We start from the raw sequence: 19,191 nt of genomic DNA, 5'->3' as shown, positions 1-19,191 counted from the left end.
CTTCTCCTCATTGGCTTTTTGGACCTCTTTTTCCAGTTGAGTTAGCCTATTTTTAAAGGTATTATTTTCTTCAGTATTTTTTCAATCTCCTTTAGCAAGCTGTTGACTTGCTTTTCATGATTTTCTTGCATCTCACTCATTTCTCTTCCCAATTTTTCCTCCACCTCTCTTACTTGATTTTCAAAATCCTTTTTGAGCTCTTCCATGGCCTGAGACCACTGCATATTCATTTTGGAGGAGTCTAATGGTAAGTATTTTTCTTCCTCATCTGAAAGGATGGAAGAAAATACCTGTTCACCAAGAAAGTAACCTTCTTGGAGAAGGAGCCAAGATGGCAGACTAGAAAGACAGACTTATGTAGGGTCTCCCCATGCAGCCCACAAAATACCTGTAGACAGGGACTCTCAACAAATTCTGGAGCAGCAGAAGTGGAGAACAACAGAGTGGAGGAGATTTCCAGCCCACAGTGACATAAAAGGCCCATGGAAATGCTGGTTGTGCCAGACGTGGAGTGGAGCACAGAGCCTAGCCCAGCATTGGCCACAGTGACACTCAATGAGACTCTGGGAGGAGGACACCTCAGGGGTGGAATCTCCAGTTGCAACAGCGGGGCCTCAGATCCCTCAACCCACAGGCGCCAAAGGTCAGTGACGGGTTTTATCAGCTAGCCAGGAAGGGAGAAGGGCCTTCCCATAGCTCCAGCAGCAGGCAGCAGGCAGCAGCCACAGAGGGTGCACAGCAGCCCGTACAGACTACTCATTGTTGGAGCGTAAAAACCCCTGGTGACACTGAAGAGCTGAGTCTTACCTAAGCCCTGGGTGGAAGACCTGGTGGAGCTGATCTTTGTTTCACACTGAATGGCGGCCCTGCCCATCTAGCTTATCTGAAAATCAACCCCCAGTGCTGACTTGGCGGAACCGGAGGCTAGGTGGCTGTGGAGAGGTAATTGCTAAGATTCTGGACATAAAAATCCCTCTCTGCATCCAGACCAGTACACGCTTGACTGTGCCACTTTGGAGGAACTGAGATCTCACAGATTCTCAGAGTATACCGTACTCTTGACAAAGGACCCAAAAGTCAAGTAACTGGTTGGGAAAATGCCCCAAAAAGGGAAAAAAAAATAAGACCATAGAAGGTTACTTTCTTGGTGAACAGATATCTCCTCCCATCCTTTCAGATGAGGAAGAACAATGCTTACCATCAGGGAAAGACATAGAAGTCAAGGCTTCTGTATCCCAAACATCCAAAATAAATATTCAATGGGCTCAGGCCATGGAAGAGCTCAAAAAGGATTTTGAAAATCAAGTTAGAGAGGTGGAGGAAAAACTGGGAAGAGAAATGAGAGACATGCAAGAAAAGTATGAAAAGCAGGTCAATGCCTTGCTAAAGGAGACCCAAAAAAATGCTGAAGAAAATAACACCTTGAAAAATAGGCTAACTCAATTGGGAAAAGAGGTTCAAAAAGCCAATGAGGAGAAGAATACTTTAAAAAGCAGAATTAGCCAAATGGAAAAGGACCAAAAGCTCACTGAAGAAAACAGTTCTTTAAAAATTAGAATGGAACAGATGGAGGCTAATGACTTTATGAGAAACCAAGAAATCACAAAACAAAACCCAAAAGAATGAAAAAATGGAAGAAAATGTGAAATATCTCATTGGAAAAACAACTGACCTGGAAAATAGATCCAGGAGAGACAATTTTAAAATTATGGGACTACCTGAAAGCCATGATCAAAAAAAGAGCCTAGACATCATCTTTCATGAAATTATCAAGGAAAACTGCCCTGATATTCTAGAACCAGAGGGCAAAATAAATATTGAAAGAATCCACTGATCACCACCTGAAAGAGATCCAAAAAGAGAAACTCCTAGGATGAGTGTAGCCAAATTCCAGAGTTCCTTGTCAAGGAGAAAATATTGCAAGCAGCTAGAAAGAAACAATTCAAGTATTGTGGAAATACAATCAAGATAACACAAGATCTAGCAGCTTCTACATTAAGGGATTGAAGGGCGTGGAATAGGATATTCCAGAAGTCAAAGGAACTAGAACTAAAACCAAGAATCACCTACCCAGCAAAACTGAGTATAATACTTCAGGGGAAAAATTGGTCTTTCAATGAAATAGAGGACTTTCAAGCATTCTTGATGAAAATACCAGAGCTGAAAAGAAAATTTGACTTTCAAACATAAGAATGAAGAGAAGCATGAAAAGCTAAACAGCAAAGAGAAGTCATAAGGGACTTACTAAAGCTGAACTGTTTACATTCCTATATGGAAAGACACTATTTGTAACTCTTGAAACTTTTCAGTATCTGGGTAGTTGGTAGGATTACAAACGCACACACAGACAGAGAACAGAGTGAATTGAATAGGATGGGATCATATCTTTAAAAAATGAAATTAAGCCGTGAGAGAGAAATATATTGGGAGGAGAAAGGGAGAAATGGAATGGGGCAAATTATCTCTGATAAAAGAGGCAAGCAAAAGACTTTTCAGTCGAGGGAAAAAGAGGGGAGGAGAGAGAAAAACATGAAGCTTACTCTCATCACATTCGATTAAAGGAAGGAATAAAATGCACACTCATTTTGGTATGAAAACCTATCTTACAATACAGGAAAGTGGGGGAGAAGGGGATAAGCAGGGTGGGGGGACGATGGAAGGGAGGACAGTGGGAGAAGGGAGCAATTTGAAGTCAACACTCTTGGGGAGGGACAGGATCAAAAGAGAGAATAGAAGCAATGGGGGGCAGGATAGGATGAAGGGAAATATAGTTAGTCTTACACAACACGACTATTACAGAAGTCATTTGCAAAACTACACAGATATGGCGTATATTGAATTGCTTCCCTTCCCAAAGGGAATGGGTGGGGAGGGAAGGATGAAGAGAAGTTGGAAGTCAAAGTTTTAGGAACAACTATTGAGTATTGTTCTTGCTACTAGGAAATAGGAAATACAGGTAATGGGGTATAGAAAGTTGTCTGGCCCTACAGGACAAAAGAGAAGATGGAGAGAAGGGAAGGGAGGGATGTTAGAAGAGAGGGCAGATTGGTAATAGGGACAATTAGAATGCTTGGCGTTTTGGGGTAGGGGGAGGGGAGAAATGGGGAGAAAATTTGGAACCCCAAATTTTGTGAAAATGAATGTTAAAAGTTAAATAAATAAATAAATAAAAAGAAAGTAACCTTCTATAGTCTTATTTTTTTTCCTTTTTTTGGGCATTTTCCCAGCCAGTTACTTGGTTTTTGAGCCCTTTGTCAAGAGAGGGGTATACTCTGGGGACTTGTAAGTTCTCAGTTCCTCCAGGATGGCACAATCAAGGGAGAGGAGTTTACTCCTCTCCTGGACTGTGCTCTTGTCTGGGAGCTACCAAAACTTTTTTGCCCAGCATCTGCAAATTCCAGAGCCTCCACCAGCTCCACCACACCAGTCAGCACTCTTCCTCAGCCCCGGGCTGCCACTCAGGATTGAGACCCAGATCAGTGGGTCAATTCCCCCAGGGACTTTAGGTGGAGGGCTCCAAAAATGGACACTACTGCTTCTGTAGTGCCACCACCACCAGGGGTTGGGGTTAGGGGAGGACCCTACTCCCTTCTCACCCAGATGAAAAAGCTTTCTTATTGACTTTTGAAACTTTCTTTGGTGTTTATGGGTTGAGGGATCTGAGAACTGCAGCTGCTGCCGGGGATTCTGCCCCCAAGGACTGTTCTAGTCCTGTTCCTGCTGGTGCTGCATGGCCAAGGCTAGGCTGCACTACATGGACTGTGCTCTGCTCTGCACCCTGTGCCATAGATCTTTCCTGTCAGTCTTTTAGGTTACCTTGGTCTGGAAATCTCTTTCACTCTGTTGTTTTGTGACTTCTGCTGCTCTTGAATTTGTTTAGAGTCATATTTTTATAGGTATTTTAGGGGTTGTGGGGGAAGAGCTAGAGTATGTGGACATTTCTACTCTGCCGTCTTGGCTCTGTCTCTCCTTCTATTTTATTTCATGGATTTAAAACAAACTTCAGTGATGCTTTTAGTTTCTTTTAATTCTGTCTATGCGTTGCCTTTTCTATTAGACTGTAAGTTCCTTGAGGCCAAGAATTGTGTTTTGTATATCTCTGTATCCTTTGCAGGTTATAGGATTTAAAATTGTAAAGGGTTTAGATGTCACCTAGCACAATTTCCTTGTTTTACACATGAGAAAACTAAGTCCAAGAATACTTAAGTGGCTTAATTAATGTCATACTTGGGTAATAAGTAGCATCCAAGCTTTGATTTAACTCAGATATTCTGCCCCCCCCCCCAATCACTCTTTCTACTACATCATATTGCCTCCATAATACCTTGCATATATCATGTATTCAATAAATATGTATTGAATGAATGAAATGCTGATAGGCTTATTAATGAAAGGGTCTCACGAAATTAACACCCTACCTTTGTTGTCTAGTCATTGACTCTCAATGATAGGAATTTCAAGGCAAATTGAAGGGGACCTCTATGGTCTTTGGTGAACACTTTGGGAGAAAAGCAAGACATATTTCGGACTGTTCATGTGTCTGGAAAACTTTGGGAAGACCAGTAGTAAGAAGCGTATAACCTTTTGCTTTCTTTTAGCTTCTAACCTTACTATTCAATTGAAATCACAGTCTGCAAAGTTATCAATGATTTCTCAGTTCACTAGACTAATGGGATTTTCTTAGTCTTTCTTTTCCTTGTTGTCTCTGCATCATTTGACACTACTGAGTGCTCTCTCCTAGAGGGTAGATATTCTCTCTTCTCCATGTTTTCCTTTCATGACTCTCTCCTAGTTTTTGTCCTATCTGTTTGACCATTCCTTCTTAGTCTCCTTTGCTAGATCTTCATCTCTGTCATACTTAGTAACTGTTTGGGTTCCCCAAGGTTCTGTCTTGGTCCTGACTATCTTTTCCCAGTCTACTATCTCATTTGAATTCAATTCTTATTTCTTTGCAGATAAATCCCCAATCTATCTATCTAGCCCTAATGTTTCTCCTTGGCTCCAGCCTACCTGCCTATGAGACGTTTGAAGTGGATGACCCAGAGGCATCTCAAATTTAACACATTTGAAACAACACTCATTATCTTTCCTTCCAAATCCACCTTTTTCTCTAACTTCCCTATTTCTTTTATGGGCAGCAACATCCTTCCAGTTACCCAGAACTGTAACTTTGGTGTCATCCCCAACTCCTCACTCTCCTTTACTCAACATATGCTACCCATTGCTAAATCTTGCCATGACTGCAGCTACAACATGTGGCACCTCTGTCCTCTTCTCCTATCCACAAAACTACTATGGTATTTTGGGTCCTCACTATTTCCTAGACTATTGCAATGGCTCCTTAATTAGTCTTCCTGCCTCAGATCTCTCCCTACTCCAATCCTTCCTCCAACAACTGCCAAAGTGAAATTCCCATCAATGGGAAATCCTAGTCTCTGTCATCTTGAGGCCACATGTGGCCCTCTAGGTCCCTGGGTGTGATCTTTTGACTGAATCCAAGTTTTACAGAACAAATCCTTTTATTAAGGGGATTTGTTCTGTGAAGTTTGAATTCAATCAAAGGACAATACTTGAGGACCTAAGGGGCCACATGTGGCCTTGAGGCCGCAGGTCCCCAACCCCCTATTAGGTCCAGGACCTGGTTTCTGGGGTGAAAGTTATGAGAAATTATAGGGTAGCAAAACTGACCATTCTTTTCTAGTGTCTGTGATGGAGGAGGAGAAAGCTGGTCACAGTCTTCCCAGATTTCAGTTAGTTTAGAGGAAAGGTAGCTGGAATCTCATGGCCTAAAATTCTACTGGGGAAATCCTCCCACGAGGGCTAGCAAATTCTCAAGAATAAAAATCTGAAGACCTAAAGGAAAGTAATTCCAATGAATAAAACCAAGAGTTATCTTAAGAGACCAATGAGGATGGTTAGAGGTCTCACCAAGCAACTTAAATTTTAAAAGGATATGGATAGAAGGTCACAGGTCTGTTCTATATACAGAAGAAAACAAGGACTGGGAAGGAGGCTGAATACAAAAGCCTAGCAAGTTCCTATAAGGACAGTGTCAGGAATTATAAGGAGCTAATATATGAGTTGATAAGGAAAACCAAGAAATGGGAAAGGGTGTGTGTGTGTGTGTGTGTGTGTGTGTGTGTGTGTGTGTGTGTTGTGTTGTGTTTTAAAGCTACACTGAGAGTAGAGGAACAAAAAAGTGATGACAGCTATTCAGGGGAAGATGGAATGATAACTGGCAAGAAAGAGAAGACAGAGTTTCTGATTTTTATGTTGCTTCTATTTTCTCCACCAGGAAGAATGACCTTTGTATTCCAAATAACAGAAATGACTTATGGAGGGTTGATAGCTGGGATGAGTACAAAGATGTTGAGGCAGCCTCTAGTTGCCTTGGATGACTTCACTACACCCTCGGGTCCTGGCAGAACTCGCTGGTAGAATTCCCCTGCCACTGCCAGTGACATTTCAGAGAATCACAGAATTTCAGAGTTAGAAGAGACCATCTAGCCAACCCCTCAGAAAAAGGCATCCTCTGCTTGAAGACCTCCAGGGAGGAGGAGTCTAACATATCCCCAAAGCAGTCATTTCACTTTTGGAAAATTCTAATTTCTAGACAGTTTTTCCTGACATCAAGCCTAAATTTGCTCCTTTGTAACTTCATCCCTTATTACTGGGGTTTTGGTCTGGAATTAAATAGAACAAACCTAATCCTTCTTCTACTTGACAGACCTTTAGACTGTTGAATACATCAGTTCCATCTCTGTTGAGAATTCTCTAGACCTTCTTCAGTCCTTTCAATGGACCATCATCCTATGACATGGACTCAGGGGCCTTCATCAACTTGGTGGTCCTCTTCTGGACATATATCAACATCCTTCCTAAACTGTGGTGCCTTGAATAGGATGTAATTATAATAATTCTGACAAGGGCAGAGAACAGTGGGATGATCACTTCTCTCTTTCTAGAAGCCCTGTCCCCTTAATGTTACCCAAGATCTCATTAGCCTTTTTTGAGCTATCATATCATAACTGCTCATTCAGATTGAGCTTGCAGTCCACTAAAACCCTCAGAGCTTTCTCAGACTACTGTTTAATCATGCCTTGTACTTGCGAAACTGATTTTGCAAACCCAAGCATAAGACTTTCCATATTTATCTATACTGAATTTTATCTTACTAGGTTCAATTCAATGCAGGAGAAATAGTACCTTACCTGGAAAAGGGCACATGTACTGATTTTCAAGAGGGAAGAAAACAGAATCTGCACACAATATGCCAATGAATTTAAATTATATTCTTGGGTAAATTCTTTTTTTTGAGTAGAAGTTTATTTTTTTAATTAGCAAAAATCTGCCTCCTCTCTCTTTCTAGCCTCCCCATTTGAAAAAGAAAGAAAAAGAAAACACCTGTTATAAACATGTGTCATCAAGGAAAACAGATTTCCAAATTGACCATATGTAGACACACATATACGTACACATGTGTAGATATTCATACATACATACATGTGTATATGTACACACACACATATATGTATCTATATATCTCTGCACTGAGTCCTTCACCTCTCTCTCCAGAGGTAGTCAACATGTTTCATCACGAATCCATGGGAATCGTGGTTAGTCATCATTTTGATCAGAGTTTCTAAGTCTTTCAAAGTTGTTTGTCTTCACAATATTGTTGTGCACATATAAATTGTCCTGGTTCTTCTCATTTCACTCTGCATCAGTTCATAGAAGTATTCTCTGAAGCCATCCCCTTCCTCATTTCTTTCTGGGCACTAGTGTGCCATCACATTCATTTACTGTAACTCGTTTAGACATTTCCCATTCAATGGGCAACCTCTCACTTTCTAATTCTTTGCCACCACAACAAGAGCTACTTTAAATATTTTCTACATTCTTATGTTTGTCCTGCTTAGGATGAATCCCTTTCCAGTCTACCTTCTCTTTTATTCTCCTTTCTCCCTCCTCTTCTTTTCCTCCTCTTCCCTTATTGAATGAAATGTATTTCTATACCCAACTTCCCTCCTTTGACCAGCTCAGATGATAGCAAGTTTCAAGTATCTGCAATCTTGCCCTAGCCTTTCTTCCTATTTGTACTTTCACACCTGATTATATGAGATAGTGTTCCTTAACTTTCCTCTTCTGTTCCCCTCTTAGTGTATTCACAGAACCAATCTCATTCCTGGGCAAATTCCAGGGTCTGTTTCCAAAAAGATGGCTAGTAAATGTCTAGATAAGGATCATGAAGAACCATCATGACTTATCAAAGACAAGTCACCCTTGAATTTATCACATATACATATATATACGTGTCTTTTTGTATGTCACCATTTACATGTTTACTCCCCCCTTCGACTCTGAGTTCCTTGAAAGCTAGGACTGGTTTTTTGCCTTTCTTTGTATCCCCATTACTTAGCAAAGTTCTTGAATGTTAATAGGTGCTTAACAAAAGCTTGTTGACTGATTGATGATGAAAAATGATACCTACTTCTTGACACAGAGGCCTTGACTCTGGATACAAAATAAGACATAGCCTTTGAATAAGACCAATTTAGGAATTTATTTTGTTTGACTATACATATTTGTTAAAAGAGTATTATTTTTCTCTTTTTAATTTAATGGAAGTGTGGAGGTAGATGGGAGAGAATATAAATTTCTGTTAATCAAAAACAATTTAATTAAATTAAAAAAAAAGAAAAACGCTCTGGGAAAAGAAAACATTTTTAAAGAAATTTATTTATTTTTAGTTTTCAACATTCACTTTCATAAGTTTTAAATTTTCTCCCTCTTCTTCCCCCCTCCCTCCACAAGACAGTATACAATATGATATGGCTTTACACATACATTCCTATTAAACACATTTTCATCTTAGTCATCTTGCATTGAAAAATTATAATGAATGGGAGAGAACATGAAAAAGAAAAAACAAAACAAAACAACGCACAAAAAAAGAAAATAATCTACTTCGCTCTGCATTCTGACTCCATAGATCTTTCTCGGGATGTGGATGGCATTTACCATCATGAGTCCTTTGGAATTGTTTTAGATCCTTTCATTTCTGAGAAGGGCTAAGTCTATCAAAATCAGTCCTCGCACACTGTGAACTGTATTGTTTCTGTGAACAATATTCTCTTGATTCTGCTCATCAGTTCATATAAATCTTTCCAGGATTTTCTGAAGTCCATCTGTTCATCATTTGTTATAGCACAATAGTATTTTCATATACCACAACTTGTTCAGCCATTCCCCAATTGGTTGGCATCCCCTCAATTTCCAGTTCTTGGCTATCACAAAAAGAGCTACTGTAAATATTTTTGAACACATGGGTCCTTTTCCCATTTTTATGATCTCTTTGGGATACAGCCCTAAAACAATATTCCTGGGTTAAAGGGTAATCATATTTTAATAGCCCTTTGGGTATAGTTCCAAATTGGTCTCCAGAATGGTTGGATCAGCTCACAGCTCCACCAACAATGAATCAGTGTTCCAACTTTCCCATATCCTCTCCAAAATTTTTCATTTTCCTATTTTGTCATGTTAGTCAATCTGATAGGTGTGATATGGTACCTCAGAGTTGTTTTAATTTTATATTTATCTAATCAATAGTGATTTAGAGCATTTTTTCATATGACTATAGATAGCTTTAATTTCTTCCTCTGAAGACTGCCTGTACCTATCCTTTGACCATTTATCAATTGGGGAATGACTTGTATTCTTGTAAATTTGACTCAGTTCTCTCTATATTTTAGAAATGAGACCTTTATCAGAGACACTAGTTGTAAAAATTCCTAGTTTTCTGCTTCCCTCCTAATCTTGGTTGCATTGGCTTTGTTTGTAAAAACTTTTCAATTTAATGTAATCAAAATTATCCATTTTGCATTTCATAATGTTCTCTGTCTCTGGTCATAACTTACAAACCATTTTAAAATTACAATTTGTAGTATTCCCAAACAAAGACAACATTACATGCTAAGATAACACACAGAGAACTCAGTGAAATTTCAGCTTAACCATTTTGGTTATTCAAATAAAACAATAGTCATAGCTTGTGGTGAACCTTAGAGAATCACTTTCCTAAGAAAACATTCAAGCTCTCTCTAACAGAGCCTTTCAAGCATTCTTCTTTCAGAATAATCAAAGGAAAACTCAAGAGATGTTTCTACTAATTGAATTAAGAAAATGCTTCTTAGTCTTAATCAAACACTCTTGGTCTCATCAGTACCATTGTCACTTCAGGTAGGAGTCCTTCCTGGGCTGATCAGGCTCTTTATACATTTATTAGTCCTTAAATAAGAAGGATGTTAAAAATAATTCAGTGCTCAACGGTGTTTCAGAACTTCAGTTTCCTTCAGCAGAGAAAAGAGCTAACACACAGGATTAGGAAGTTAGTGTTAATGTCTCCACTCTGTGATTATTTCCAGTTTATTACATGATTACACACACTTGTATATATGTACATGTATATATGCAATATGCACACACAGATATAGATATGGTTATATATTGTTTGTACATAGTTGTCTGGATGTTATCTCTTCTATTACACTGTGAGCACCATAAGGGTAGGGACTGGTTTTTGCCTTTTTTTGTATCCCTAGAGCTACGCTTGGCATACAGTAGGTGCGTAGTATATGCTTTGTTTGACTTGATTCGACATTCTAGAACATTGGTCTGTATCAAGTAAGATGAAATTTAACAGGGCTACATGTCAAATCTCACCCTTAGATTCTAGGCCTCTAGGGGCTTTTCTGAACAGCCGGTTCAGTGTGATTCAGCAGTATATGACTCCCCCCAAGAGAATGCAATCTTTGGCTGGTTTAAGAATGATTCATTTAAATACCCCAAGCAGCACAGGGTTATATGCGGAAGGGACCACAAAGGGCTTCTCATCAAACTCCCTCATTTTATAAATGAGAGAGCTAAGACCCAGAGAGGATATTGGGCTCAGAGCCAGGAGGTGTCAGGGAGAATGTGAACTTGGGTCCTTGGACTTCAGAGCTGGTGCTGCTTCCACTTTACCCAGATGGGTAGCTTCCAGGTCCTGGCCTGATCATACCTGGGATCTTGTGTTCAGCTCTAGTTACCACAGTATAGGGAGGATACTGATGAGTGTAAGAGCGTCCAGAGGACAGCAACCCAGATAAGGAAGGGCCCTGAGATTGTGACAAAGGGTTAAAGGAACTGGGCATGTTTCCCCTAGAAAAGGAAAGCTCAGGAGAGAAATGCTGGCTGTCTTGAAGTAGTTGAAATAATACTATATGAAAAGTGATTTGATTTGTGTCCTCCCCTTGGCCTTCTAAGCTCAGGTTTCAGAGCTATCTTTTCTAGAATGCCTTTCCCACTCCCCCAGGCTACTAATACCCTCCCACCTCCTAAAAATACCATTCATTTGGTGTATATTAATTACATATATATGTTGTCTCCCCAGTAGAATGTGACCTCCTTGATTGGGAGGGAGAGGGCTTTCATTTTCAAAATCTTCATATTCCCAACATCTAGCCCAACACCTCGAACCAGGCAGGTATTTAAGAAATGCTTGCTGACTGACTCCAGAGAGGAAAACTACAAGCAAAGGCTGGACTATGGGAAGAGGCAGATCTAGGCTTAAAATTAGGAAAAAACTTGCTAATTATTGAAATTAAACTAAAGAAGAATGGGTGGCCAGAGGAGGCAGTGCCTTCCCCACATTGGAGGTCTGCTCAGTAGAGAGGGTACAAAATCAGAGCAAAAGGAGCTGGGTTTGAATCCTGCCTCTGTCTCTTATTCCCTGGGTGACCTTGGACATCCATACTCTTTGGGACACAGTTTCTTCTGCTATAAAAGAAAGGGATTGGATTAGATGATGTCTAAGGACTTTTCCTGCTCTACATCTAAAACATGATTATTTGTTGTATGATTCCAGTAGAGAAAACAGAAAATAATGCATATGGGGATGGAGAAAGTCTCAGAAACTCTCTACTCTAATTTACTCATTTTACAAAAGAGAAAATGGAGGCCCAGGGAAATCAAGCCTCTCGCCCAAGGTCGGATAGAAAACTCAGAGGCCAGATTGAACCCAGGTCCTCTGGCTCCACAGTAATGTCTTTCCTTTGCGTTGCCCTGGCATAATTGCAGATTACATTAGGGAACAACTTCAGGGGAGAAGAATGTTCATTTCAGCAGTTACTGGTTCAGTCCTGGTCCTTAGAGCTAACACAAGACATCCAAACGACTCTTCTCAGTTGTATCCCACCGAACCACCAAGATCTTTACCTTGACCCTTTGCCTTAGACTTGGCCGCCACGCTCAGGCTGCTACCCCTCACTGCTCTCTAGACCCCGATGTCTTTTGTTTTTACAGAAGTCAGAAATAGAGAGTCTTCTAAAAACCTCCATAGTGGAGTTCATTGTCAGACTGCCTTTACCTGACCCACTAACCATGGTGGAGGATGAGCCTCCCTAATCTCCCTCTTCACCTAGAACTTCCAGAAATCATAGCTCTTCCCTCTGCGGGCTTTACACTTATGTCATACTGGATTTCAAGCCCCATCACTCCCCTCATCTGTATTTAAGAAGATAAAAAGGTTTATTGATAGCTTTTGCTTATGCAATTTACATTTATCTGTCTATCTATCTGCCTGCCTGTCTACCTATTTATCTATCTACCTATCTATCTGTCTGTCTATCTATCTGTCTGTCTGTCTGTCTATCTGTCTGTCTATCTATCTCTCTGTCTGTCTGCCTGTCTATCTGTCTGTCTGTCTATCCATCTGTCTGTCTACCTATCCATTCATTCATTTACAGATATAAATTCTTCTTTGCCCCATAAAACCTTCTTTATAACAAAAACAATTAAGTAAGCTCAAGTCACCTGGTGACCTCCCTGGTTGTGTGTGTGTGTGTGTGTGTGTGTGTGTGTGTGTGTGTGTGTGTGTGTGTGTGTGTGTGTGTGTGTATGTTTTAAAGAACTATATTTCAGTAATAGCCAGCCTTTATATAAAACTTTGGGCAGCTAGGTGGTGCACTGAGGCAGGAGAACCTGAGTTCAAATCCAACCTCAGACACTTAATAGCTGTGTGGGCAAGTCACTTCACCCTGTTTGCCTCAGTTTCCTCATCTGTGAAATGAGCTGGAGAAGGAAATGGCAAACTACTCCAGTATCTTTTCAAGAAAACCCCAAATGGAGTCACAAAGAGTCAGACACAATTGAAATGATTGAACAACAACAAATATAGCACTTTAAGGTTTACAAAGTATCTTTTATATCTCTCATCTGATCCTCACAACAACCCTGGGAGATAGGTGCTATAATTATCCCCATTTTACAGTTGAGGAAACGGAGGCAAACAGAGTTTAAGTGGCTTACCCAGGGTCAAACAGCTTATGACTGAGGCCAGATTTGAACTCAGGTTTTTCTGACTTCATGTACAATGCTCTATCCACTGTATTATGTAGCTGCCCATATAATTTACACCCTTTGTAGGCCAAGTGGGGAATAATTTCTTATACTGTGCTAAGCACTTTACAATTTCTCATTCATTTGATCCTCACAACAACTCTGGGAGCTATTATTATCCTCATTTTACAGATGAGGAAACTGAGGCAGACAGAGGTTAAGTATCTTGCCAGAGTACCCTAGCTCCAAACTCAGGTCTTCCTGATTCTAGGCCCAGGGCTCTGTGCATCCCCTAACTTTGAAATACTTTGTGTCTTATTTTGTGCATTAAGAAACAGCCTTTTGAAATGGTGTTCGTAGGCTTCATCAGGCATGGTCCATGCCCTGCTCAAAAGGAAGGAAGAATATGAGATGTATTACCTGTTCTCCAGGATCAAGATTGACCATTTAAATTACTCAGAAGCTGGTTTCCTTTAGTATTCTCATTTACACCCTTCTAGTTAGGAAGCTATGTGGTGCCATGGATAGAGCACCGGACCTGGGGTCAAGAAGACCTGAGTTCACATCTAGCCTCAGAGACTTACTAGCTATATGACTCTGTGTAAGTCACTTTATCTCTGTCTGCCTGGATTTCCTCATCTATAAAATGGGTATAATAAAAGCACCTCCCTCCCTAGGTTTTTAGGAAAATCCAGTGAGATAATAACTGCAAGGCCCTTAGCACTGTGCCTGGCACATAGTAGGCACCATGGAAACGTTAGTCAGTGCTTATGGCAGTATTCTATGTGTGCCTGAACTCCTCAGCTGCCTTTTCTTAGGATATATTAATGTTCTACTGTATTCATATACTGATTTGTTACAGCTCCTCCCTCATTGATTAGCATCCACTTTGTTATCAGTTTCTTGATGCCACCAAAGCACTGTATTTTAGGTCAGGACTATGTCCGTGTTGTCTTTGTCTCCTAAGCACACTAGCACAAGGAGCACATAGTAGGTCCTTCATCAATGCTTGTTCATTGATCGCCTCTGACCTCCATGGACTTGGGCCTGGGAGCTCCTCTTTCCTCTTACTTCCCTCAAGGGTCCTTTACCCCCTCCTTCACTTTGGCTTTGTTTGTACAGATCCCTGCCTGCTGAATTCTGGGATAGGGGGAGGGGCACTCTACTTGGGGAGCAGAAGCACTTACTCTGTGTTATACTGTATTGTCCTTGAGCTCTATGGTTTTGAGTTTATCCTCCTTAGTGGCCCTGTCCTGGCTCCCCATTCATTAACCCAGCTGAGTGGATAGATCAGTACCTTTCTCCTTGGGGACAATGGCCGCTGGTCACTGTTCTTTGTTTCCATCTGTAGGGTTCAAGTACTTCCCTACTTCAGGATGCTAAACCATGAGTCTAGGTTTGGTCTGTATGATACCCAAAGACCATGTACTCCGGTTCCACAAATGTTCTGCACACCATGCTAAATAAAAAAATGAAAGTGACACAGATCCTGGCCTCAAGGAACCTATCATCTGAAAACAAAAATCAAAATGACCAAAAAAGAATGCACAGGCCTCCCTCCTTTCAGGAGAAAGGGGGGGATCTGCTGGTGCGAAATGTCTCATACTCGTCAGAGTCATGGGTCTTCCTAATTGTTTTCTTTGCTCTAATTTGGAGAGCACCCAGAATTGGTTGCCATGTCAAAACAAATTCATAAAACTTATTTTAAATCTGGGCCTCCCTCAAAACCAGTGTTCCAGGGGTCACATAGTTCATATGATCTTCCCAGTAATCTGGCAGTGCCATTTCATCACTGACGACCCTGGATAGTTGTGAAGGGAAATTGTAATGACCCCTTCTCTGCTCCCAGCACTGGGTGGAGGGAGCCTGAGTGGAGTCAGTCCTTTCACAGAGGACTCTGCAGAAGTTAAATGTCCCTGCAAGTACTGCAATGCTTATGTGAAGAAGCTGGTGGCAGTTTTCTGAGCCTCTGACTCAGCCCTGAGATCTTGAAGCTGCTAGTTTGGTTTATCAGTTGGCATGGCCAGATCTGACCTGGAGATTCTCCACTTTCACCTGGAGATGGGTTAGCCGTGAACATGGTGGCTTGAGGAGCTACTGGGCACGAGGGAGCCACAGGGCTCCCTCTGTGCATTTCTGAAGTGTATAACCAAGTCCAAGAAGTAGAATTCACAGGACAGCTTCCATTTTTGCTTTACTGATGTCCTTCAATTCATGCATCTTGTTTGTCCAAAGTAGTGTACACTTTGTCTCCCCCATTTGACTGTGAGATCCTTGGGAACAAGGACTGTGTTTTTGCTTTTCTTTGCATGTCCAGTACCTGGCACATAGTAAGCATTTAATAAATAATTGTTGATTTTGTATTAAAAAAAACTTTATAACAACTAGAGCTTTCCAACAATAGGATGGGAAGTGGTGAACTCTTTGTTAATGGAAGTATTCAAGCTGAGGCTGGACAGACATCTGTCTGGGATATTATGGAGATTATTACTGCCTTAGATGAGAGACCAGACTAAATAACCTTTCATGTTCCTTCCAACTCTCAGCTTCTATAAAAAGCAGGCTAGAATTGCCCTGATCCTGGGGCCGAGCCTTCTGCCTGGTTCATTTTCAGAGACAGCAGCCGAGCTTTTGATCCTTCCCCTGCACAGGTTTCTCTTGGCAACTTGGCAGAGATCCACCAAGGGTTGTTTCCCTAGGCCAGGGCAAAGCCCTTCCCTCCTTTTCCCTTCCCCCCATTAGAAAAACAAATAAGACTCTCCTGCTGGGCATCTGCAGGCATTTGTGCTTTCCCCAGGCATTTTGTAATCCCAGACTTCTTCCTCCCCTCAGGGCCTGGGACCACTTGGTGATGGCAGAGATGTTTCAAAGCCACAACCAAACACAGATCATTCCCCAGTAATCAATATTAGGCTTTAGTAGGTCTTTTGTGACGGTTTTTTCTTTCAAACTGTATTTCCTTTCACCAGTCCATCAGGTGTTCCTAAGAATGTGGCTCCAGAAGCATGTGGGGGCTAAGCCAAGCCAGTGGGAGCTGGGGCCAAAAAGTAGACAATTCCCCAAGCAGAGGGATTCTGGAGAGTCTCTGTGGAAGAAAACCCAGCACATAAAACAAGGTTTCACTCTCCCTTCCCTCCCCCCAGTCAAATTCATTCCAATCTAATTCAGCATATTTATTAAAGTATCTACTCTGGGCAAGGTGGTTGATTGTTGTCCTCCTTTCTCGAAGAAAACCAAAACGACATCACTGTTGGATGTTGGAGTCAAGATGCAATGTGTCTGACTTGGGTTGATAAGACAAGTATGAGCTCACAATGCTCTAGCACAGGGCAGGCACAAATAGTCCATATGGACTTTGGAGTGGGGATGTCTCTACGTTTGTGCATCTCCAGTTTCTTTTGAGCTACTACAAATCTGTTTTGCTCTTAGAGCACAGCACTGTTTTTTGGTGTGGCCAAGCCATGCCAGGTGATCCTCTGCCAGCATTATCCATGTCACCTGATTGATTCTAAAGTTCTTCAGACACAACTTGGAAGTGTATTGCTTTTTCTGCCCACCGCTTGCCTTGTGTGACTTCTCTGTAAAATAATCTTTTAGGCAAACATATGGTTGGCATTCAAACAACATGTCCAACCCATCAGAGTTGTGCTGTCTGCAGTAGAGTTTGAATAAGTGGCAGTTTAGTTCGAGAAAGGACCTCAGTCCAGTACTCTATCCTTCCAGGTGATCTTCAGCATCTTCCTAAGACAGTTCAAATGGAAGTGATTCAGTTTCCTGGCATGACGCTGGTAGACTGTCTAGGTTTCACAGGCGTATAGCAATGAGCTCGGCACAAAGGCTCTGTAGCTCTTCAGTTTGTAGTCTACTACCTCTTCTCTCTTACACTTTCCTCTGGAGCCTCCCAAACACTGAGCTATCTCTGGCAATGCATGTTTTAACAGCATCCTCTGTGTGGACATCCCTGGAAAGTATATTGCCAAAGTAAGTGAATTTATCCACAGTATTCAAAACTTTTCCATTTGCTGTAACCACTGGTTCCATCTATGGAGTGGTGGTGGCTGATAGAGCACCTGATTTTTTCAGTTAAAATAGTTTACCATTCGTGTGGTAGCTTACCTTGGTGCTGTGCTAATCCTCACTGAAGGCTTCTGACAACATCGCTGAAAATATCACGCTAAAAAGCATGGAAGCAAGCACACAGCCTTGTTTCACTCCACTGGTAACTGGGAAAGCTCAAGAGCATCTCCCATTATTCAGAACGCAGGCAAACTGTCATGAAATTGATGTACAAGACTGATGAACTTTTTGACATAATTTTCCACAAGCCCTCATGACTGACAGTATCAAAGGCGTTAGTCAGATTGAAGAACACTGTGTGCAGATCTCTGTTCTGTTCCTGGCATTTCTTCTGGAGTTGTTGGGCAGCACACCCCATATCAACCATTCTTTTGTCCTTTCTAAAGTCACACTGGCTCTCAGGTAGATGACTATCTTCCAGGTAAAGGATCAGCCTATTAAGGAGGACTCTGGCAAGAATCTTATGACTAAGAAAGAGACACCCTCCCCTTCCCTCCCACTGATTATCACAGGACAATCTATTTCTTTTATCTTTATAGAGATGGACAATGGAGGAGTCCTTGAACTTCTGGGAGATAATCTCCTGTTGTCATATAATACAGAAGATTCCAGTCAGCTTTCGTATGAGCAATAGACCCTCTGCCTCTGGGCAAGTATATGTCAGGGAGTAATTATTAGAACAGTGAATTTGGAATTGGAGGAATGGGATCCAAATCCCAGTTCTGCCACTGACTGGCTATGTGACCATGGGCAAAGCTTTTCCCTTCTGGGGGCCTCTGTTTCATCACCAGTGTAAGTGTCATATATGTAAAATGAGGGGCTTGGACCAGAAGAGTCCTTGAAACTCCAAATCAGCTGTGCTATATTTTAAAAATAAACCCTGACCCTGACCCTTCCAATGGTGAACTATCGATATTTCTAAAGCATTTGGTAGCTTGATCACAATCCCTCATCTCCTCCCAATTCCTGTCTCATCCCCTCTGCAGTCTTTTTTAGACTCTCCCTTGTAACAAATCAAGCCCACACATTGACCAGGTGTAAAAATGTTTGCTTTCTTCTGAGCCTCTAAGGATCCAGGGGCTCTTCGGAGAGCCTTATAAACAAACCAAAAAAATGTACTGGCCCATAATAGAGAAATGCATGTGAACTGTGTGGTTGCTATTTGCCTTCCTAGTCAAATGGTACTGTATAGCGAGATAAATTACATCAGCAGTTTTCCTCCTGGCTTATCAGGCAAAATTGCTACTTATCTAAGGCAAATAGGTGACTGGTTCTTTACAAGGCCACTTCCCAGCATTACATAAGCATATAAGGATTCCTTGATTCAAGCTGGCTCCAAGACTCTGGTCTTACCATGGACCAAGTCCAAGACCGGCGGCTGACCTCTATGAGGATTATTTCTTATCTTTGGCTCATTGCTGTCATCTGGAATTACTCCAGAAACAGTTCTAATATAGTCATAGTGTGGCTCATACTTGTCTCCCCAAACAAGGATATTAGAATACCGTTCATGTACCAATACTCAAGGTACCAAATATCCATTGGGTTCATCTCACAAAACCCACAAAAAATGTAAAAGATAACCTAGGGGTTCATCAGACACTCAATAAACTTTTTTTTTTTTATCAAGTGCCTACTATGTGCCTACTATGATGGGGGATACAAAGAAAGGCAAAAAATAGTTCCTACCCTCAGAGAGTTCAAATATAATCTAATGGGGAAACTACAACAATGCAC

Source organism: Notamacropus eugenii, chromosome 1 (genome assembly GCF_028372415.1).
Source record: "Notamacropus eugenii isolate mMacEug1 chromosome 1, mMacEug1.pri_v2, whole genome shotgun sequence".
NCBI classification, from domain to species: domain Eukaryota; kingdom Metazoa; phylum Chordata; class Mammalia; order Diprotodontia; family Macropodidae; genus Notamacropus; species Notamacropus eugenii.
This window is presented reverse-complemented; position numbering follows the sequence as displayed.